The 8,441-nt window shown below is 40.9% G+C and overlaps 1 pseudogene; it reads left to right on the top strand.

Moving 5' to 3' along the window:
• The first annotated feature begins 3,110 nt into the window (after window positions 1-3,110).
• On the top strand, window positions 3,111-4,165 carry LOC116097672 (annotated as a pseudogene).
• Window positions 4,166-8,441: the final 4,276 nt, after the last annotated feature.

An 8,441-nucleotide genomic window follows, 5' to 3' on the forward strand; every position in this document is an offset into this window, starting at 1 on the left:
ACCCATGTGGTCAGAAGATAACTTTGCAGAGTCGGTTCTCACCTTTAACCTTTGCGTGGGGATTGAAGTCGGGTTATCAACAGACTTGTACAGAAAGCACTTTCTGTACATCTTCCTGGCCCAGCATCCTTATTTTTTAATTGTCCTAAATTGGCAATGACACAAATATTTGCTAAGAGAAAGATGAATAAATCGTGGTATATTCATACAATGAAATATTACTTAGCAATCAAACGGAACTGACTAATTCCTTTATCAGTAATCAGTTGATCTTTCAAACAGATTGCCAAGAAAATTCAAAGAAGCAGTAGAAAGCTCCCCTCGCCCCAAACTGTCACACAGGGACAGCAGGTTTTCAAGTCAAAAAGATGCATCTGAAACTCTACCTTAGACTAGATATTTGTGATGTCACTGTGGGGAGAGTACCAGGGGCTGTGCTGAATGAGTTTAAAACCTTAGAGAATAATAAAGCCAGGTCCCCAAGGAATCAACGATCCTCTTTGTCTTAGGAGTAGACTTGAAAACAGGTTAGAAGGACTCACTTTTCTGTCTTGGTCTTTCTTCTCCCACCTGCCTTACCCACTTCCATAAAAGGTTTCATTTGTGATGGTTTCTATCCGTATAAACAACGAACCACAGATTACAACTATCACCTCCCTGTAAGCTGAACTCAAGTGCTAAATATGTGTGCTTGCATTTGATTGGTCAAGAAAACTTCCTGACCCTCATTGTCTTTAGTTTCAGATTAGAAGAGATTCTAATTATTGACATTACTGTTAGCAATTGCTCTATAATTTGTAAACATTGCCCCCCTTTCACATTTGTGCATAAAACCTAGTACTAGGGGAGCGCAGGCTCCCTAATTTGAGATTAGCCTGGGCTACATTGTGAGGCCTTGTGCCAAAAAACAACAAAATAAAACAAAACAAAAATCCAGCAACAACAAAAACCTACCATCAACAACAATTTTTTGAGGTATTATGGATAGAAACCAGAGTCTTATAGATGCTGTCCCTTAGCTACACCCCAAGTCTATGTAACCCAAAGAGACTCTTCTCTCTATAAGTTGCTTTGGTAACAGTGTTTTCTTATAGCAGTAGAAAAGTAACACATGTACTGTATGCTCAGATGAATAAAGTCAACAAAGAGCAAAATACAGAGTTCATGACTGCCACTGTTTGGATTTTTGGTGTTGTTGGGGTAGAGCTGAGATTTGAACCTAAGTTCTTGTGCATGTTAGGCAAGCACTCTACTACTGAGCTACACTGAGAACAGGCTTTTAGAGGAGTAACAGCTGGGGTCTGGACATAGGTTAAGACTGGTGTGACAAACTCTATTAGACAAAACTTTTGTCAGATGTGCATGTCGTAGCAGTTCTTGGCCTGGGAGGCATTGCCATGAATAGCTCTTGCAACTTCAGAATCTTCATGTGTATGACCTGATCTGCAAGAAGAACTGTATTGATAACGTGTAATATTGAGGATCTTTTGTAAGGCGGAATGCTGTTGTTGCTTGTTTGCTTTTATATTTGAGACAGGGTCTCACTCTGAAGGCTAAGTCAAGCTGGAGCTCATTTTGTAGCCCAGGCTGGCGTCAGACTTTTAACAATTTTTTTCTCCAGCCTCCCAACTACTGAGATTACAAGCATGAGTCATTATGTGTATGTGCACATGCACACATGCACGTGCACGTCTGTCCGTCCATGTGTGGTGTGTGTGTGTGTACCTATTTAAGAATAAGGCTATATTCAGCAAGATAAGGATGCTGTCTCCAAGACCCATGTAAAGTTGGATGGAAAAGGCGCTTCCCAAAAGTTGTCCTCTGACTACCACATACACCCTCATCCCATATCATGCACACTCACATAAAAATAGTTTTTTTTTTTTGTTTGTTTGTTTTTCGAGACAGGGTTTCTCTGTATGGCCCTGGCTGTCCTGGAACTCACTCTGTAGACCAGGCTGGCCTCAAACTCAGAAATCCGCCTGCCTCTGCCTCCCAAGTGCTGGGATTAAAGGTGTTTGCCACCATGCCCGGCTAAAAATAGGCTTAAAAGATACATAACGCACTGGGAAAGTATAATATGTGTGATGGCAGGGTCAGTCATTCTGCACATGTTCTGAGTATCTTCCTTAGGTTAAACATCATGGTAGTGAGCAGTTCTCAGCCTATGGATCAATTGCAGTGTCCACAGGGGTCATGTATCACACGGCCTGCTTATCAGATATTTACAGTATGATTCATGACAGTAGCAAAATTATAGTTCTGAAGGAGCAATGAAATTATTTTATGGTTGGGGGTCGCCACAACATGGTGAGCTATGTTAAAGGGTTAGGAAGGTTGAGAACCACTGGGCTGCCTGTATTATAAGGAGGGCGCTGATTTGGGCCTTTGCAGAACTTAAGTTTAACAGAGGCTGAGTTAGAGGCCAACTTATAAAGATTATTAAGACTATAAGGAAAAAATTCACAGGCCAGCAAGAAACTAAAAGAAAAGAGTTGCTGGGCTGGAAAAATGGGTCAGTGTTTCAGAATGCTAACTGCTCTCACTGTGCTTGCAGGGCACCCGGGTTTGGTTCCCAGCACCCATACTGTGTGTGTGTGTGTGTGTGTGTGTGTGTGTGTGTGGACTCACATACCCGGTATAAATCAGCTGTAACTCCAGCTCCATGGCTTCTGACATTCTTCTTCTGTCCTCTGTGGGCACCAACATGCATTTACATGGTGCATATACAGACAACCAAACGTGTACATACACAAAAATAAAAAAATATTTATATGTAGCAGAGGATGGCCTTATCTGACATCAATGGGAAGGGAGGCCCTTGGTCCAGGGGAGGCTTGATGCCCCAGCATAGGTGAATGCTAGAGTAGTGAGGCGGGAGTGGGTGAGTGGATGGGGGAACACCCTCACAGAGGCAAAGGGGAAGGGGAAAGGGGGAAGGGGAAGACGGGTATGGGATGGGAGGTTGTGGAGGGATAACCAGGAAGGGGGATATCCTTTGAAATGCAAACAAATAAAATGACTAATAAAAATAAATAAAACAGATGCTCGACTTCACGCTCGGCGCTAAAGCTGATGGTGAGGCCATTTGGAAAGGCCTTCAGTTCATTTTTCAGGTGCAGAGGATGACAGAGTCAGTGCATACCTGGCAGGACCATGGATATTTAGCAACTTACACTAACAAGAATGGCAGCTTTGCCAATTTGAGAATTTATCCACATGGATTGGTGTTGCTGGACCTTCATAGCTATGGCAGTGATGTGCAAGGCAAACAAGAAACCGACAGCCTTTTGAACAAAATAGGAGAAAAAATGAAAGAACTGAGTCAAGACAGTACTGGGCAGGTGAAGCGATTACCACCCATAGTTCGAGGAGGGGCCATTGACAGATACTGGCCTACTGCTGATGGACGCCTGGTTGAGTATGACATAGATGAAGTGGTGTATGATGAAGATTCACCTTGTCAGAACATTAAAATTCTACACTCAAAACAGTTTGGGAATATTCTCCTCCTCAGTGGGGATGTTAATTTGGCAGAGAGTGACTTGGCGTATACCCGGGCCATCATGGGCAGTGGTAAAGAAGACTACTCTGGCAAAGATGTACTGATTGTGGGAGGTGGCGATGGAGGCATATTATGTGAAATTGTCAAACTGAAACCAAAGATGGTCACTATGGTAGAGATTGACCAAATGGTAATTGATGGATGTAAGAAATACATCCGGAGAACATGTAGAGATGTCTTAGACAATCTTAAAGGAGACTGCTATCAGTTTCTTATAGAAGACTGTATCCCAGTACTGAAGAGATATACCAGAGAAGGGAGAGAATTGGATTATGTGATTAATGATTTGACAGCTGTCCCTATCTCTACATCTCCAGAAGAGAATGCCACATGGGAGTTCCTCAGACTGATTCTCGACCTGTCAATGAAGGTTCTGAAACAGGATGGAAAATACTTCACACAGGGGAACTGTGTCAACTTGACTTAAGCCTTGTCGCTCTATGAAGAACAGCTGGGGTGGCTGTATTGTCCTGTGGAATTCTCAAAAGAGATTGTCTGTGTCCCTTCATACTTGGAACTGTGGGTATTTTACACTGTTTGGAAGAAAGCTAAGCCTTAAAGATGAGCATCCCCTGAATGACGTGTGCTGCAAGCCACCTCCCTGACTCCATATGCCGCATATGCTACCGAGTGAGTCAAGCCACCTCCCTGACTCCATATGCCGCATATGCTACCAAGTGAGTCAAGCAACTGTTCCTGACTTCCTTCATGTGGTTCTCATTTTTAATTATTATTTTTAATTTAAAAAAGCCAATGGGAAAATGTATGTTTTGATGAGTTAGGGTGTTAATTTTTAAAAGTCAGCCGAAGGACAATTAGACAGCCTGGCAAGGACTGTGGAGTACACTGACCCCCTAGAATGTGATTTTAGTATCTTTTTTCCTTCTGTATGGGGTTTGGGCTTTTGTTTTGGTTTCAGTAGACCTTTAATTAGGACATGTGCAGGAATGAACATCATTGTTTTGTCCCAGAGAGAAGTTTCTGATAGTGCTTCTCCCCAAATTTACTTAGATATTAAAAATTTGGTGCTTTTGAAAGTTTAAAAAGAGTGATTAGCAGTGCTTCAATTAAAATGACAAAGGAGACAAAATAAACAAAAAAAACATTTTTAATTAAAAAATTTTTTACTCCCCCATCTCTTAGATCCTAATTCTGATCAGCTGGAAGGCTTTAAAAACAAAGCAAACTTAAAAAGAAAACATAGCTAATGGCCAATAAATACAAAAAGCAACATTCAGCTGCAGGAGTCACTTTCACTGAAGTGAAACCGGAGATTTGTTTGTTTGTCTGTTAATGGTAGAGGAAACCTTGGTGCTGGAGACACTGGCATTCTTGTGTCTTAGTGGGAGTCTGATTGGGATCAGCTTCCTACATGGCTATTTAGCAACACACGTTGGAATTTAAAATATTCAAACAGTTTAACCTACAGAAGGAAAAAAGAAGTGGGTATGTATTTGAAGAAATGACCTTCAATAGTGCTCTAATAGTTGAAAAATAAGAAGAAAATTATGTATCTTATTAGGTGATGCGTTAAGGTCCATTGGTGTAATAGAATATGACACAGCGGTTAAAAAGGAGCTATATACACTGGCATGAAAAGGTGACTCACTATTATAATGAGTGAAAAAGGTAGGTAGATTTCACAATAGAGGGCAGAAAAAAAAAATAGTATGCTCTGGTTCCCTTAGAGGGGTTGATTGTGTGTTTGAATGGGAATATGTATGGAAAAGTTTAAAGAGATTCTAAAACATAAAAGAGATTGTCTTTGGGTAGAACCATTTCATGGTAATCTTTATTTTTATACCCTTTATTCGGTGGCATTTTCTCAAGTTTTAGTGGTGAATACGATTATGTTTAGGTCAGTTAACAAAACAAAACTCTCCAGAAGTCGTTTCTTATCCCCTCCCCCTACAGCCGTCCCTTAACCAAATTGGGATGCTGTTTTTTTTTTTTTTTTTTTTTTTTTTTTATTAAGACTCGAGTTTTGCCCATTCATATTTTTCCTGTCCTAAATCAGTAAGGAAACCTTTGGAAATCATAAAATATTCCAAGAATTTGGAACAAAATGACAATCACAGAGGACTAACCTCATTTTCAAGATGGTTAAATAGGAGAGGAAGGGAAAGAAACCCGGGTGGGATCAGAGACAAGAATTTGAGTCGCCCTGGCTTCACAGTCTGTTCCCTGGAGGGGCTGGGTGGGAGAACTGAAGAGAACCGAGGGGACTGCCACTGTCTTGTCCCCAGACACCAGACATTTCTGTAATCCTAGGCTTTAGAGTCCCAGAGAGCACCAAGCCTTTTCCATACCACTTTCTTCCCAGCCTTCCTGGATGGAACTCGATGTTCTCTCTGTAGAGGAAGACCTATAACCACTATTGGCAGAAAAATCCACCGACCCCAGTGCACCCACCCTACCCCTTTCTGTGGGTCTCAGAGGCCTGTCATATTAGACAGAACTGTTCTGTGACTCACAATGCTACTAATCTACAAAGGACTAATGACTAAGCTTCAGATCTTGGTGCCCCGAGGAGGAGGCACACTTGGTGGACTATGGGTTTATTGTAAAGAACCTACCATTTCAAATAGGCCCCAAGCTAAAGAGACAGGTACAGTTGCTATGTGTGAGGATGCACATTTTAAAACACTTAGATGAAAAGGGAGCTCTTACTTTCAGAAAACATTTACAAAGTACAAAATGGAGACCAATAAACTTTGTATGGTGAATTTCATGTGGTGTGTGTGTGTGTGTGTGTGTGTGTGTGTGTGTGTGCCATTCCTCCACACACTCCTACTGTCGGCTGCCTGCCCTGGCCACCCCAGAAGTGTGTGTTCAATAAGACTGTTTAGTTCCAAGAACAGGGGAGTAATCTCCACTCCCCACTATTTCTCCTTATTTCTCTTCGAATAAAATTCCAATGTAAATTTAAAAATCATGAAGACAGTTTTTGCTGTGGTGTTTGGAGGTGGGGCTAAGGAGAGACACGAGATCATTTTCATGTGTCTAGACCTAATTATTGGTTTACTTACTAGAAAAATTCACAAACTTTTCTAAATGTCCTTTTTTTTTTTTCAAAATAAATGGTGAAATGTATGCTATTGTAGCATGGAAAAGTTTGTGAATTCTGAAGAATTTTATAATAATAAGTCTATGTGTCTGAATCTGAGGAAAAATGACATGTTTATAGAAATACTAGTATGCTCCAGTTTCAGCTACTATAGCATTTCTTTAAATAAAATTTAAAAGGCTGTTACCTCAGATTTATGAATAACTGTCTCGTGTCTGTTTCACTCACAGTCGGCACCAGGGAGAAACTCTGTGTTCTATGGTTTTGTTTTTCCTTTGAACTAGTTTTCTTCCCACATGATAACCTTGGGGGTTTTGATTTCCAACATTTTCTCTGTTAGCAGTGAAGACCAGGCAAGAGGTTTGAGATAAGGAAATGATTTCATATACTTAGTGGCTCCGGAATCCCAACAGTCATGTGAGATTGGATAGGGCAATCAGAAAAGGAAAGATATTCTTAGTGACAACTTATGGCAATATTTGAATTTTTAAGGCTGTCATGAGCCAAGGTACAGTCTGAGTTCATATAGCAGAACTTGACAGTAGGTTATGTAAGTAATGAATACTCTCACCCCAAGCCAACTCCATTTAAAACCAACATTTCAGAAGGACATTTGAACAGAAAGATATCCTATTTTTATTCTATCTACCTATCTGTAGACTGTTTATCTGTTGTCTGTCTGTCTTATCTGTCTGCCCGCCTATCTATCTATCTATCTATCTATCTATCTATCTATCTATCTATCTATCTATCATCTATCTTTCAATGTGTGTGTCTATGCCACAATATGCCGGTAGAGGTCAGAAGGCAATTTGCAGGAAGCATCTTCTTCCACCAAATGAGCCCCAGGAATCAAACTCAGGTTGCCAGGCATGGATGCAAATGCCTTTGCCTGTGGCACCATCTCACTGGGCCAAGACATCCTAATTTTTCCCAAGTCTGTTCTTTACATTTTCAAAGTGATATTTTCAGACTTGCAGAGTGCAATGCTAAGGCATGTATGTTAGCCAGGAGAGTCGAGTTTTTTAAGGCAAAATGAAGGGAGAGTGGGATAACTGTGGTGTACACCTGTGCAGATGACGTATCTGTTACACATTTGCAAAATCAACCAGCTCGTCAGCGAAGTCAGAAAGGGTCAAGACCCATCCCTTTGCTGGTTTGCCTGCCATTTCTTCTTTTACCTATCAGAATGTACGTATTCCATAATGTACCCTCCTGTGATGAGCCAGGGCATACCCCACTTGGGAATCTCCACAAAGAGAGTTGCCCCAATGAGCATGGATGCTTCCGATCGAATGGAGAGGCTTTTGTTACAGAAAGAACAGGAAAAACCTGTGGGAAAGTTGGTTAGCTGGAAAAAAAATCTCCTGTGGCCATCAGTAAAAATGGAGATACAATCACTCCAAAAACATCTTTAAAGAGACTGAGATCTTTCTTCTTGGGAAATAGCACCAGGCATCAGAAAAAGAAGTTTAGAAACTTTAGATAACACTTCTTTGGGTCAGTTCAGGACCCAGGAAGACAGAAGACCACCATCAGGAGAAAGCTGGTGGATGAGAAAATAGAAAGAGAAAAAGAGTAAGAGAAAAGACAGACCCTGAACAAAGTTACCAACAGTGACATATGAGATATGATATATACTTGATATATAACAATACATGATATATGATAGCTAGCCACACTGAATCCTAACAAACTACTAAGCACTTACAAACTAGGATCCAAACTGCTAAGCTGTTTAAACAGAGTTCAAAAGGAAAAAGCAAAACCCAAACCCATACCACCACCACCACCATCACCACCATCACC

The sequence above is a fragment of the Mastomys coucha genome, unplaced genomic scaffold (assembly GCF_008632895.1).
Source record: "Mastomys coucha isolate ucsf_1 unplaced genomic scaffold, UCSF_Mcou_1 pScaffold2, whole genome shotgun sequence".
In the NCBI taxonomy this organism is placed as follows: domain Eukaryota; kingdom Metazoa; phylum Chordata; class Mammalia; order Rodentia; family Muridae; genus Mastomys; species Mastomys coucha.